The sequence below is a fragment of the Lycium ferocissimum genome, chromosome 8 (assembly GCF_029784015.1).
Source record: "Lycium ferocissimum isolate CSIRO_LF1 chromosome 8, AGI_CSIRO_Lferr_CH_V1, whole genome shotgun sequence".
In the NCBI taxonomy this organism is placed as follows: domain Eukaryota; kingdom Viridiplantae; phylum Streptophyta; class Magnoliopsida; order Solanales; family Solanaceae; genus Lycium; species Lycium ferocissimum.
Genome location: NC_081349.1, coordinates 39,052,353 through 39,067,614, shown reverse-complemented (window position 1 = coordinate 39,067,614; position 15,262 = coordinate 39,052,353). Strand labels below are relative to the sequence as shown.

At 37.6% G+C, this 15,262-nt stretch overlaps 1 pseudogene; it reads left to right on the top strand.

The window, feature by feature from the left end:
* Window positions 1-1,994: 1,994 nt before the first annotated feature.
* Window positions 1,995-9,636, top strand: LOC132066915 (putative wall-associated receptor kinase-like 16; annotated as a pseudogene).
* The last annotated feature ends 5,626 nt before the right edge of the window (window positions 9,637-15,262 follow it).

The following is a 15,262-nucleotide window of genomic DNA, read 5'->3' as shown; positions in this document are numbered from 1 at the left end:
TACAAATTCAAGTTAATGAGCATTGTCTACTAATTTAAGGAAAGTATAAACTAATTAAAATCAGAACAAAGCAATAAATCCAATCAATTCTATTTTGCTGACTAATTTTATCATGCGCAATGTTCAATCTGAGCTGTATATCAGCTGTTTCCTACTAATCAGGTCGTAGAAGATGATTTTTTTTCAAATATTAACAAATGTAAACTCAATAAAATCGTTAAATTGAGTTGAATTAAGATTTATACCTTTTACTGATGTTGTAGCAGCAAAATCAATGGAGAAATCTGGCTTGAAACAACGATTTGAATAATGTGAAAAATTGGGAACGAAGATTGGGTTAACGATATGAAAGAAGGAAAGGATTTGAATATTGGTAGGTTTCTCGGTTTTTACATGTAACGGTTAGGGGTAGTAAGGTCTTTGTATTATGTTGCTTTTGCTCGGAAGGGCAATAATTAAAGACCACCATTTTGAGAGGCAAAATCTAAAGACCAGCCCAAAAAAAGGGTAGTCGCGCCAATTGCCCCTTTTTTTTTTTTTTCTTTTTCTTTCCTACTGAATTTTTAATTAAAAAAAAAAAATTCCAAAATTGTTTGACAGCCGGCAAATTTCTTTTTCTTTTGCTCGCATAGGTAATATGTTCTAGTTTGGGGAATGCTTTAGGAGGTGGCAAATTCCTCTCTACAAGTCGACATTTTGTATATCATTTGAAATATTTGGAAATTTTTTTTTTATGTGCAGGTATGAGTATGATTTGCCTATTAAACCTTGAGAATGGCACATTTTTATATTTAGAGACAAGTTTCAAGTCTTCTTTTCCTATTGAATTTCACTTCCCACAACTGGCTACTTCAGCCGAATCGGAAGTCTTCGCCAATAACACCCATATTTATAATTGACAGACACTTTGAAACGAGGGCAGAGCTTGCCTTAAAGCTATGCGTTTGGCAGAACCCAATATCTTTAGCTCAAACCCTGTATTTGTATTAGTAAATTTATTTATATATTCTTGTTCAGAACGCAGTAAGCAAGGATTGTAGTTCAGAATCCATAAATTAAAAATTCTAGCTCCGCCTCTTACTTGAAAGTAAGTTCCTTAAGAGAAATTTTTAGTGTCAACTTGTAGAGAGGAGTTTGCCACCTTCAAAGTCTTGGAAACTAGAATTTTTAGTGTCAACTCGGCCATGAGCAGGGAGGCATCTATCTGATATGCAGAGCACGACTTCTCTCAAGGTCGGCTGCATTATTTCAACAAGAGAATTAGTAAAAGAGATCAATATACTAAGATCAATATACTATTTAAGTTTAACAGACAAGTTGTTGATTCTTTAATTCTCAACAAGATACATACAAAAATACTCCTTTGAGAAACTGTACTCCTAATCTTATCCTTTTTCAAGAATTAGATTTTAGCCCAAGCATCTCTGTAGTTCCCACTTGTATTGTTTTAATTACTCCTTCTGTCCCAATTTATATGATACACTTTTCTTTTTAGTCCGACCCAACAAAAAAAATGAGACATTTCTATATTTAAAAATAATTAACTTAAAACTTCCCCTTTTATCCTTAATGAAACAATCTATAGTTTGTTTTAGACCACAAGTTTCAAAAGTCTTCCTTTCTTTCTTAAATTCCTTGTCAGTAAACTATATCACATAAACTGAGACAGAGGGAGTACATCTTTCTATATTTAGTAATATTTTAACTTCAAACTTCTCATTTAACTCATAATGACATGATTTTGTCACCACATAAAAATGTCTAACCATGTTTAAGTTTTAAAAGCCTTTCTTTCTTACACTACGTGACCGGTCAAACACTGCCACAATGGGGGTTGAATATATTTTAATCTTTTATATACTATTGAAGCTGAGGAATTCAAAAGAACTGTCTAACATGTCAAGATTTGAAACTTACTATAACAATTTCAAATGGATTTCCCTAGCATATATTATTATCCTTCTTCAATATATATATCACTTCAGAATAAAGCCTAGCTAAACCTAAAGTAGTAAGATGGCTTTTCTTGCCTTTATGCTTCTTATTCTACCTGTATTAGCTATGTCAATAGAGAGCACAAACATGCGCAACAACATCGCCAAGCCTGGCTGCCAAACGAAATGCGGGAACTTGACTGTTCCTTACCCGTTCGGTATCGGTATAGATGCTGGTTGCTCTATACACTTTATATTCGACATTATTTGTGATACCTCATCCGATCCTCCGATCGCCTATCTCAGCACTGGAGCATCGAATGTGCTCAACATACCAACTAGAGCCAATGAGATCATCGACATATCAAGTAGCCAAATACGGGTTAGAAACACGTTGGCAAGTCAATGCTATGAACAAAATGGGAAACTAGCCAGCCAAGAAATTATGTTTATCAATACAGGAGTGTCGTTTTTTACGTTATCTGAGAAAGATAACAGGTTGACTCTCATAGGCTGTGATGACTTGGCTATGGGTTTTGGTTTTTCATTGAATGACGGGCGAAATTTTAGCACTGGGTGTATGACTACGTGTTCAAGAGGTAAGGATGTGAGCAATAATGGGACTTGTTCCGGGATTGGTTGCTGTCAAGCAGCCATCCCTAAGGGATTGACTACCTTTTGGGATTGGTGAATAGCCCGGCAAATCACACTAATGTCTGGTCCTTTAACCGTTGTGGCTATGCCTTCCTTGGCGATCACGAAAAGTTTACCTTTAGGGGTGTATCAGACTTCACGGACCCGAACTTTGTGAGCAGAATAGTGAATGATGTTCCTATTGTGATTGACTGGGCAATTGGGAATCAGAGTTGCAGCGAGGTTAGAAACTCCACTGCCTATTCATGCAAGGACCATAGTCTATGCGTTGATTCTGAAAGTGGGCGTGGAGGTTATCGATGCATTTGTGAGGAAGGATATGAGGGAAATCCTTATCTCAGTCCAGGCTGCCAAGGTTTGTATTCTTGCCTAATTTATAGGAGTTTAATTTTTGGGACTCTAGTTCTCTTTGGTAAGGAACACTAAACCCGCTTTCTAAAGTTCAAATTCGGATGCATCAGGCCGGTGAGTTTGACATCGTAGAGTTGAAACCACCAAAAGAAAATCTACTCACTCACAGATTAATCTAATTTAATACGTCGCAAAAGTACCAACTGCCAAATTCATGTAGGAAGGGGGATTTTTGAGGCAGCAACATGCAAACTAAATAAATGAATAAATAAAGACAACAATGGTGAACTCCCTCAACTCCTCCAAACCCCCCCCCCCCCCCCCTCCTCTTTCCCCGAACAAGGGGTACATATAACTATCTGATGAACTAATTTGAACATTCCCTCAAAACAGATATCGATGAGTGTGCAAAAAATCCTTGTGATGGAATTTGCAAGAACAGTCCAGGAGGGTTTCAGTGTTCCTGTCCGAAGGGATATTTTGGAGATGGTCAGAAGGGTCGTGGTTGCCAGAAGGAGCATGATTTTCCCATCTTGAAGTTATCTCTTGGTATGTAAACACAACTACAATGCATGAAGTTTCAATTTGCCAGTTGATTAAATTCTATCAAACCAACAACAACATACCCAGATATTAAAATATATATTAGATCATAATATGGTTAAAAATAATAGATCCAAGCTCAAAATGATTAGCTAGGAGTGCCAAATTTAGGTAGTTCTAGTCTTATACCACATTTGTTTGCACTTAATGAAGGTCTTAATCTTAATCATTAAAATCTTAGTCACTAAGTCTATTTTTTTTGTTTTTAAGTTTGAATATTAATCATTAAGTACGTTGTTTTTTCAATTTTACAACCACTTAATGGGTCTGAATTGCTAGCCACTCACCATTATCAACTACCACCACCAACGCGGCCATTTACCACGGTCAACTGTCATACCACTAGCCATCATTTACAATCATCACCACAAACCAGAATTACCATAACAACAACCGGCACTACCAACAATCACCATCAACCACCACTATGTATAGCCGACCACCGGCATCATCCACCACTACCATTAACTATTACTATCATCCACCGCAATTATCTGCCGCCACAACTAACTACCACCACCTTTAACCACTATTGTTAGTCACCATCTCCATTAGCTACTACCCCCAACCAACATCATGAGTCAACACCATCCCCAGTGGACACCCACAGCCACCACCACCAACCACCATATCATATTTTAAAAATATTTTGTTGATATAGTATTAGATTAACTTAGTATTTTATTTGAACTTCATATTTATTGCTTAAATGAAGACAAGTTTTATACATTCAGATGTTGAGAAAACAAACAATCTTAATTATTTAGTATTTGGTTCCAAATACAATATCTTAATATTCAGATGAAATAATAAGAAATTTCATTGTTGGCATCAAGAAGATGCAGAATAATACAAAAGTTATGAAGATACAAAACTTTGTTAGCTCAATTACAAAAAAGACTAAACTACTACCAGAGAGTTGTTATGGGTGAAAGGTTAACATTCAGATGTGTATTAAGATCCAGATATCTAGATCTCAACGCACATTTTAGTATTCCGATGTGTGTTTAGATTCAGACATCTAAATCTTAATATACATCTTAATATGCAGATGTGTATTCAGATTCAAACGTTTTTGTCACACCCCGATCCTGATAGGGTATGATGGGCACCCGACCCTTACTTAGAGTCGAGCGAACCCACTGGCTCTCGTTATACTCAAAGTCTCATTGGGCCCTTAGTCATGGAATGAAATGCATGATGAAAGTTTTTCGTAAAAAACATTCTTTCCGTCTTTATCAAATCAAGTAATATACGTGATTATATGAAATCCGTAAAGTAATGCATGATAATACATCGGCTTACGAGCCGCTTGCAAACCGGCATACTATATACGTGACTCGTCCGCAAAGTCTCTAACATAAATCATCATACCATGACATGGATACTCGACTCGGCAACACTCCGGAAAGAAATGGAGCTCGCCAATCCGGTGGAACATCTTCTAGCCATATCCTCTACTCGTCGTATACACACACGTGGCATGAAACGCGGCGTCCGCAAGAAGGGACGTCGGTACGAATAATGTACCGAGTATGTAAGGCATGAATAATAACATAATATAGATATGAAAAGAAACAATGAGTAAGAGAGATAACACGAACATCTGGATGCCTCGAAAAGGCGGATGTCATGCATGCTTAGCCTTTTAAAAAAAAAACATTTCATACATATACATAGTAACATGCCCGCCATAAAGGCTGGTGTGAAAGTAACATGCCGGCCATGAAGGCTCGGTGTGGTATATAAGTAGTATCATGCCCGGCCATTTAAGGCTCGGTGTTATCATCGTTAGCACGCATCCGGAGCCCCCGCGTCCGGGGCAATATCATAACATACCCACCGGCAGGGTGCACATCTACGTGTGTCCGCCGCCGACTATAGCGCGGCGCGGTGTGAGAAATACATACATATATATATATATATATATATAGCATGCATAAGAGCCCAATCAAAAGCCACAATTGTATCGGAGTGACGTAAGGTCGGTAGCCTCCGATTATATTATGGAATAATCATCGTCGCTTTGTCTCACCTTGAAGGAACAATTGATTTAAGGTGAGACTATCAATGGAGAATAGAACTAAGAGCAGGCATAGAATAGGACCATAAATCTCATAGGGCATCAAGTCATGGACTTTTGGAATCTTAAAAGAGATAGTCATCATTCATGAACAAAATTGAGACATCAAGAAATAATTCAACGTTCTCATATCGTCATCGAAAACATAAACTTGAAACCTTTAAGCATGAAATCATCCTCATCATTTTCATCATAATAACATTCTCATCTTTAACATCATCGTTGATATTGAAACACATTCCCATCGTTGCCATCATAAGGGCTCACATAATCATAACCTTTGGTTTGGAAGATACGAATATTTTAGAAAACATTTATGGATTATCGGGGAAGGAAATCATGCCTCGGAATCTTAGACTTCTTAACTTTTGACAACAAGGAAAATATGGAAACATTTATGAAATCATAACCTAGAGATCATGCCTTTGAAAAAACGAGACGAGCCTTAACATACCTGGAAGATAATTTCTCGATTTTCAACTTATTTCATGTTGTGCAATTCACGAAGATTATTCGTAGCCTCGTAATCTACATATGTAACCATTCATAATATCGTTAGATCATCGTCATACGCTCGTCTTAAACACTTAATTTAAAGCCCTTTTAAATTTCGTCAAATTCGGGCAAAGATTTCCCCCCGTTTATGTGCCTAGCCCGAAATTTCAATTCAACAACCAACAACATCAACAACAAAACCAATAGCAATAACATCATTTCCAACACCAACATATGCCATAAAACAGCCACATCAAGTTTCCTAAATTTCCCAACCAACCAACTTGGGATACGACTAATTAATAACTTTATTTACGTAAAGAAGTCGATATTAATACTAACAACATCAATAACAACATCCCCAACATCTTACAAAATAATTATATATAGATTTTATCCAAAATTCTCTTCAAGCCTCAATCCGTAATTCAACAACATCAACACAACTAACTATAACTCTATTCTTGCAATTATTCCTTAATCAAACTTGATAAAGAGAGAGATTTAATGATTCATACCTTATTTTTATGAAAGTAGCAAAATATTCATCCTTTACTTGCTCCCAATCCAACTCCAACACCATACGAAATTATAATCGCGTCTACGCGTTGCCCGGACGTCGATTGGTATTCCGTAGCTTGAATTTTGCTCAAAATTCTCATTATTGTGTGATGAAGGAGCCTTTTTAATGGCTGAATTTTCTGGAACATTGTAGCATTTTTTTGTGTTGAAAATGGGGGTTTTTAGCCCTTTTATAGTGGGTGGGCCGACGTACTGTAGCAAGATCGTAACGGTACTGTAGCAGTGCTGTTTCTGCCTTGAGCAGTTCAGTTTGTAACGTCTATAACTCTCTACTCCGATGTTCTATCGACGAACGGTTTGTTGCATTACAAACTAGACTCGACGAGCTACATTTTAGGCTTTTGAAACGCCTTAAAACTCCAAATATACTAGGAGATATGCGCCTCCAAAGTTGACTAAAAATCCATCCAGCATTTCTCAAATGTTCGTCGAACTTATTTTCTTCAATTTATTCGATCTCTAAATATTTCGAAACTCTCCATACATGATATCTGTAAACTATTATACTAATAATGGCCATGTTCTCGTGTCTCGAGATAGTCTCTCCCGACTACGACTTACTAGATCGCAATTCACCCTTTTTCTTCGTTGTTACGTACTTTCCATGGCTTGTGCCTTTCAAAACATCATGGGACGTCTCCGACACTCCATTACCATTGTGAGGTACATGTCATGCTCATGCTCTGAAAGTGCGGGGTGTAACAGTTTTAATTTCAATAAACACAAATGAGGTCTTAGTCTGTGTGATTGGAGACGCAGGAAATAACACATAAATTGCCACGGTGAACAAGGGAAATAAATTGACCACCAAGACTTAAGTGGAATCTCAATAAAGAGAAAGAAAACTACATCGATAAGCAAATTATCACCGTAATAGAGAGATTTTAAAATCAGTGAATTTGCAAAATCTCCAAACTTATATATTCAAGTTCAAAATAAACTATCTTCACCTAATGTTGTTGAGCATATCATATGATAAGTGAAATATTTTTAAAGCTGTCCAGTCTTAATTTATCTTTCACAGTTTGTGGCTTCTAATTGTGCCTTACACTGGCTTGTGTAGAACGTTATTGTCGGATAAGCAGATCCACCATCCTTCTAGTGGCTCCAATACCACTTGAAGGGGACGAGAGAATAGCATGGAAATAATCACAATAAAAGAACTATATACATGAAAAAACCTTCTCTAATAAGGGAAAATCACAAGTGCCGCTACTTTACAACCACTACTCAAGCATCACAAAGTCTTGGAGACTATTACACACTCAAAAGAAATACCCTCTTTTGAAACACAATTCCTCATAGACTTGTTTCTCCCAATGATTTGACTATAAATATGAGAGAATAATCTGTTCTATTTGTAAGAGAAGAAAAATATGTTCTCCCAAGAAACAGTGTCAAAAAAACAAATATCCTAATGTTTTTGATATTCTACTCTATTGATCAAACAGGTTTAGGTCTTGGATTGTTGTCACTACTGGTTAGTGTCACTTGGATATATTTCAGTATAAAAAGGAGAAAAATTCTGAAATTACGGGAGAAGTTCTTCCAGCAAAATGGTGGTATGCTATTAAAACAGCAGATGTCGTCCAATTTAAATAAGGTGCTTACAACTGAAGAGCTTAAAAAAGCCACCAACAACTTTGCAAAAGATCGCATCCTTGGAGCAGGTGCAAATGGTGTAGTTTACAAAGGGGTTCTACCAGATCAGCGCATAGTTGCAATCAAGAAGTCAAAAAAACTCGAGCAAAACCAAGTAGAAGAGTTTATAAATGAGGTTGTAATACTGACTCAAATTAACGACAAGAATGTGGTGAAACTATTGGGATGTTGCTTAGAGACTGAAGTTCCTTTATTGGTCTACGAATACATATCCCATGGTACACTTCACCGCCATATACACACCAATAATGGAGAAATGCCTTGGCTTTCTTTCCAAAATCGGTTAAGAATTGCTGTTGAATCTGCTGATGCCTTTAGTTATCTCCACAATACAACTACTATACCTATCCTACATAGAGACATCAAATCAGCAAATATACTACTAGATGACTACTACACAGCAAAGATTGCTGATTTTGGGGCTTCGAGGTTAAGACCTTTCGACCAGGCTGATATGAGTTCACTTATACCAGGAACATTGGGTTATCTAGACCCTGAAGGCATACAAATGGGACTGTCAGATAAGAGTGACGTCTATAGTTTTGGTGTAGTACTCGCAGAGTTGTTAACTGGAAGAGAAGCTATCGATCTCACTTTGCCCAACAGAGAGAAGAGCTTAGCCGCACATTTCAAAGCTTCCGTGAAGGAGAATCGCTTATTTCAGATTCTCCATCATCGGGTTTTGAAAGAAGGCTCTTTGGATCAGCTTAATGCCATCGGTGAGCTTGTGGTTAGATGCCTTGACACAAAAGGAGAAGAAAGACCTACCATGAGAGAAGTGGCGAATGAATTGGAAGGATTCACTCAATATAATACCCGTTGTTGGGCTCATCATGACCAAGAAAACGATCAACTACAAATGGGAGAAATGATCAGTGAACAGAAGGATCTTTATACTGTGGTAATGCACACTTCCACCAATTGTGATACATCATCAAGTGTTCATCAAGCCCTGGATTAGCGTGAAACGTGAAGAAGACCCCCTCTTTGATGGTTAATTATTGAAATTTCTAAAATCAGTGTATTTGCATGTTCATTTGATCATTCATTCATTGCTATTAAGAACCCATCAATTTAAAAGAATATTCGTGTTTTTATTTGATCAACTAATGATTTGCTTATTGCTTAATTAATATGATCTAAAAGTGGTCTCTGCGTGGGTATTTATGTATGCATTGGGTCAAGTTTTAATTTTCTTATCATTGGCCCTGATCCCTTTCTAGAAACCCCTCAATGAAAGGAATGTTGCTTGCTTTTTGCTCCTTCCTCTCATTTCGTGTAGTGTCTAAGTAATGTTCCATCATCATAAAAAGATGAAACTTTTCAAAGGCAGAATACATAAATGGCCCCCTAAACTTGCCAAATATTTTCAATTTAGAGACCTGAAATTGGGGTGAGACCTATTGAATACTTTAAGTTGTCGGAAATTGTTCCTATTAAATGCCTAAAAAAACAGTCAGCCAGAAATACAGAATGCTCGCAGTATACTCATCGATGAGGTGGAAAAAGACCAATTAAAAAAGAAACATCAGCAAAAAAAAAAACATGAAGGAGTTCACTTGTTACACCTCGAAAATTCCCGTTAACGTACAGTGAATAGGCTGACGAAGGATAAGATGTATATGATGTTGGGCAAGTAGGAATTAGTCCTTAATGGTCCTAATTAAGATTTCAAAGACATTTGAAGTAGGAGACGAAAGTTGGTAAGGAAAGTGAGGTATATGTCATGTGTCGAGCAAGATTTACGAGTATCGAATTGATGATGACTTAATGAAGTTTTGGAAAAGAGTTGTAATGCCCCTTGTATTGTTAATGAAGTGTTAAATAAGTGTTAAGAAGGTTCCATAAGTATTTAAGGACAAACAAATAAAGGAATTGAGTTTATGGGAACTTTGGTAAAACTTGGCAAAATTTTCGGACAAAATTTTGGTCCACATTGGTGGGGGCATATCTCCTAGAATATGAGGAGTTTTTGTGTGTTTCTTTTTTTCAAATTGAATTTCATCGAGTCTAGTTTCCAACGCAACAAACCGCTCGTCAATGTGAGGTCTGAGTAAAAAGTTATGGCCATTCTACGACAGACTGTCTGAGCAGAGAAATCCTACGGACCATTTGACGCCCCGTAGAATTTTTGACGGTCCGTAGGAAATCCTACGGTCCGTAAATGGACCCAGCCCGGCCGTCAAATGGTCACGGTGACCCATTTTTGACTGGGCAGTTCTACGGACAATTTTGACGGTCCGTAGGAATTTATACGGCCCGTCAAAACGGGCGTAGAATTACCCGACGGATCGTATTTCAAGTTATTAAAAGGAGACCCACATTCATTTAATTCATTTCATTTTTCATTCCACACAAAGTCAAGAACTCTCTAGAATATTCTCCACTCTCTTCACACAAGAAATCAAAGGAAATCAAAGATCAATACCAAGAAATCAAGTGAATCAAGTGTAAGAAATTCATCAAAGTTCATCCAAGTCAAGAAATCCCAAGAAAAATGAACTAGGTTTGTGTAAGGAGAGTATTACCACTCAAGGTTTATTCCTACACCATCTAAGGTGAGTTTCATGATCTTTTCATATTATTTGAAGTATTGAAAAGTGGAAATACTTGGATTTTACTAGAACATAGAAAATGGGTCATAAATGGAGGAATAGTGCTAGTGTTGAGTAGTAGTTTGGAATGCATCATGAAAATGGACATGTTGTGATTGTTGGTAGATTGTGAATGACATCTAGAACATGGAATGAGCATTATACATGGAAGAATATAATAGTAAATTTTGACCACGATTATGGGGAAATTGAAGTGAAATTGTGAAATGTGGATAATGTAGATAAATGATGATTGTTATTTATGATATTATGAATGATATTACGGATGTTTGGGGAGTTGATATAGAAAATGGAGGAAGTCATATAAACAAAGGAAATGTCGCCCAATTTTCTAGCTTTAAAAAGCCCGTTCATATAATTGTGTAGCTAATGCCGATACGAATTCTCTTGAAGGTAAAACCTCGTGCATTAAAGGACAACGAGCAAGCAATAGAATAGTTAAACGACAAAGGTATGCGAGGCTAGCCCTTTCTTCCTAAGGCACGAGTTCTATGGCATGAATTTCCTCTTTCTCATGAATGTTCCCTTCTCTAGAAAGCCATGAGTCTTTGTTCATGAAAGATCATACGAGATAAGAGATATGCTACAAGCAAGATAACGATAATGATAAGCTAAAGTCTAGAAAGGTTATAGTCATGATATGATGTTCCCATTAAGCTAATGAAGTTATCCATAGTCCATTGATGTTGATCATTGTCACGACCCAACCCCGTGGGCCGCGACTAGTATCCTAACCGGACATCCGTACATACCTACCTACCGTAGTCGGCGTACCAAAGTCAGCCTAATATATACGACGACACGAATTCAAACCAAATTAAATACAACACACGGAAATATAGATACATAAACGTACTTATACCCCGACACATAAGCCGTCGAGGCTATCATAGCAAGTAGCAGTCACAAACGCGTACATATATGCCTGAACAGTAGCAACCCACAACCCACATACATGTCTACAGGCCTCTAACAGACCGCCGTACCCCAAGTTATCATATATACAGAATATGTAAATACGGAAGATATATACCAAAAATACACGCTCCGGGATCAAAGCGAGCACTCCAAATCACTAGTAACCGAGGTCCTAAATCCGGTGGCGTATCGCGCGGTGCGTACGCCCGTACTGGCATGTAACGCCCGAAGAACAAAACGGTACGGAAAATGTACCGAGTATGTAAAGCGAATGTAACAAATATAATCATAGTCAAAACCAGAAGTACGTAAATATAGCTACGTAATCGAACCCAAAGCCGAATCGTAAATACGAGTGTACTCGTAACGAATATATATAGTAAGCACGGGGTATAGCCAACGTAGTCGAAATATGAATCGGACACGAGTATAGTACGTAATCATGACACGGATCGGGGCACAGCGTGGGTCGACAAAATCGTAATGCGAGTCGAGGTACAAAGAGTATGACGGACCGAATCATAATCCGAATCGTACGTACGTTGGGCAAATGCATGTAGTCTTAATCCGCATCGTATATACGTATGTGTGCCGTACGTAATTATGCGTACGCGTAATCATAAACATATACGCGATACGTATAGCATATACATACATATCGATCCCGCCCCTACGGGCGGGACGCGTAAATATCCCGCCTTTCTTAGTACGGACGCGGTGGTGGACGTACGTATCATATGCCATCCCCGGCCGCCATCCCCATACCATCACATCGTCGGATCACATACGGACAAACAGATCCCGGCCCGCACACCGAGGACGCGGAACAACGCAAGGAATGTGCGCGAATAACGAACCCTCCGGCCCGGCGTAGTGGAAAGAAGCATTGAGGCGTCCACGAACGTATTAATGAGAAACCATACGCATACGATCATTATACGTACTCAATGAAACTCGGAGTAGGTCAAAACGGTAGGTCAAATCAAAGTAATCGGACAATATTCATAATACACGCATATAGATCATTTGGGATGGCACAACATTACATCGAATAACATGTCCGTAACCGTTCCGGATGTCAAAATATATCATAAGGCTCATAAATATAGTCATAATACTTGTCATATAGTAATGTAAATAATAATCAAAGTTACCGGCGAACTTTCGGACGTAAAATGAGTTAGTTAAAGCCATACAGAAGTATCGAATTTAGTGGGCCCAATTTTGGGCCGAACCGGTTTCGGTGTACGTAAATTATGGATCATAGGTCTTATGGATTCATCCAAGAGAGTTTCGGGGCATTCGACTATTTGTGGGAGTTGCATACATATAAGTTGTTTTGCCGACGAAATATTAAAAGACCAATTTAATCTTACCTAATGAAATAGCAAATTTCAATCTCGGTTTCTAAGAACAGGTCGTATCTAAGGCTCGCATCCGAGCCTATTATGTTAGAACATGCCAAAGAATGAAGGGCAATACTTTACATACCTTAGTTGCGCCTTACGCCGTCCAAGTTCGATTCCCGTTTTCGCCCAAAATCTACAAATGGTCATATTTACCAATTGTGAGTTATGACTTCTAAGAGTTCAACTCAAATTCATGTTTGTCTACCGAAATTTCATAAGATTTCCCTATACATATAGCATCCCGAGACTTGGCTAGCCTAATATATCAACAACAACAACCCAACAATCCAACAACATCAACGAATTATCATAAAACGCACTATAGCATAAATAGTCCTCTTTTTACCTAAGCGACACTTTCCATTCCAACTTCACCATATCAAGCTAATATCCTTATTCTCATATTCATTTATTAATCAAGGTCACTCCAACACAATCCGAAGTCATTTCATATCATTTTACAAAATATTCACAAAATATACAAAATATACAAATTTTCCACAAGACCATAATTCATCCGAAACTTCTAATCTTGGCAACATACATATTCATGTCATATTTCCATATTCCATTCCATCAATAACAATAATCATAATTGTACCTTAACCACTTCATTTCCATAATATCATAAAATCATCCTAAAATGACATAATCTCCTACATTCCATTTCAATGTCAACTTAAGCCATTTAACCTCCATTTACATTATAAGGATCACAACAACACAACTAACATGCTAAACAAAATTAATCCATTTCCATTCCAATTCCATACACCCCACAACCAACACCTATATTTCCAACTTCAACCAAATTCATTCAACTTTCATTTCCATTATCAATCCCACCATAATCACAACTAGAATACAACATAAAATTCAAATCATATTATTTATACAACATTGCACATACACGGTCACATGCACACATGCACACCCACTTTGCCAACTTCCATATTTTCATCATTTCTACTCATTTCTACATACTACAACATAAACAAACCATCATAGCATGATAACAAGGAATAAATTCTTACCTTTTCTTCAATCTTCTTTCACTTGACTAAGTTGTCAACTTGATGAAACAAGTCCCTTTCTTCCAAAACAACTACACCAAGTTGTAGAGGACCCTTGAATTAGTGGGAATACCACAAGATAATAATTTTTGGATCAAGATTTTGAGGGGTGATTTTTTTTTTTGAGAGTGTATGGCCGAATGGCCTTCAAGGTTTTTGCTCTTGTTCTTGTTTTGCTCTTTCTTTTATTCTTGAAGTTTCTAATAGATAAAGACTTCTTATAATAATTTAGCACATGGAAAAAAAATGTGTTGGTCTTGGTGTGTGTGTGTGTGTGTGTGTGTGTGGCATACATGGCCGGCCACCCCTATATATTGGGCCTTAATTTTTCATCCATTATTTTGAGCCCAACGACTTATGGATCACATTTTGTATTCCCGAAACTAATTTCCGAAATTCCAATTTTGCCCCTAGCCTTCCTCAACACTTCCATATTAATATTCTTTCATAAACAACACACGTGTTAAATAAAATCAATTATTACCTTATTCCTTACAAACCCAAAATTATTTCCAACTTTCCGAATATGCGAAAATACGGGATATAACAATCATTATATACACTCACCTTATATTGTTCCTTCGAGGTGAGGCAGGATACTTATGAATGTTCCATAACGAAGTCGGGGGTTCACGACCTTATGTCACCCCGATAAAGTATGATGAGTTATGAGTCTATATGCATGCGTCATGATAAGTATATTGTGACGAGTTATGACATGTATAATATGATAAGCATACTATGATGAGCATGATATAATGAGTACAGATGACATCCCCCGCGCCAAATGGCCGGCCCACCGCCCAAGGCGGGCCCATCCCTGGGAAATGACATAGGCGACACCCTACGGGAAGAGAACCGGGCGCGGAGGCCGGGGGCCAAG